Genomic DNA, 859 nt, shown 5'->3' with positions numbered 1-859 from the left:
AGGTCTGGATGGGGAGAAACAGACTCAGGCTCAACCCTTCCAAGACTTAGTGGCTGTGGTTGCCGGCTCCCAGGTATGGTCAGCTGACTCCATCGCTGACTATAGGGGGCGAAACTTTGGCTCCCTCGGAGAGGGTACGCAATTTGGGGGTCCTCCTGGATACATGGCTGACACTGGAAGACCAGTTGACGGCTGTGGCCAGGGGGGCGTTTTACCAGGTACGCCTGGTGCACCAGTTGCGGCCTTTTCTGGACCGGGATGCCTTGCGCACAGTCACCCATGCTCTTGTCACCTCCCGCCTGGACTACTGTAATGCTCTCTACATGGGGCTTCCCTTGAGGAGCACTCGGAGGCTCCAGTTAGTCCAGAATGCGGCTGCGCGGGCGATGATGGGAGCGACTCGTCGCTCCCACGTAACGCCGCTGCTGCGCGAGCTGCACTGGCTACCTGTGGCCTTCCGAGTGCGCTTCAAGGTGTTGATTATCATCTTTAAAGCGCACCATGGCATTGGACCTGGTTACCTCCGAGACCGCCTTCTGCCACAGATTACCTCCCACTGGCCGATACGCTCCCACAGAGAGGCCCTCCTCAGGGTGCCGTCAACCAGACAGTGTCGGCTGGCGACCCCCAGGGGGAGAGCCTTCTCTTTCGGAGCACCCACCCTCTGGAACGAGTTGCCCCCAGAGATCCGGGTGATTCCGGATCTCCCCTCCTTCCGCCGCGCCCTCAAGACTTGGTTGTTTCAGCGGGCAGGACTGGCCTAGGGGTATTTTTAAATTGGTTTTAACTAAATTTTAGTAGAAGCGGCCTATTTAAATATTTATTTTTAATCATTTTCTTAAATTTTGTATTGTACTGT

The sequence above is a fragment of the Protobothrops mucrosquamatus genome, unplaced genomic scaffold (genome assembly GCF_001527695.2).
Source record: "Protobothrops mucrosquamatus isolate PMUCROS unplaced genomic scaffold, P.Mucros_1.0 scaffold2170, whole genome shotgun sequence".
NCBI lineage: Eukaryota > Metazoa > Chordata > Lepidosauria > Squamata > Viperidae > Protobothrops > Protobothrops mucrosquamatus.
The sequence above is the reverse complement of the archived record's forward strand: the minus strand, read 5'-3'. Positions refer to the sequence as shown.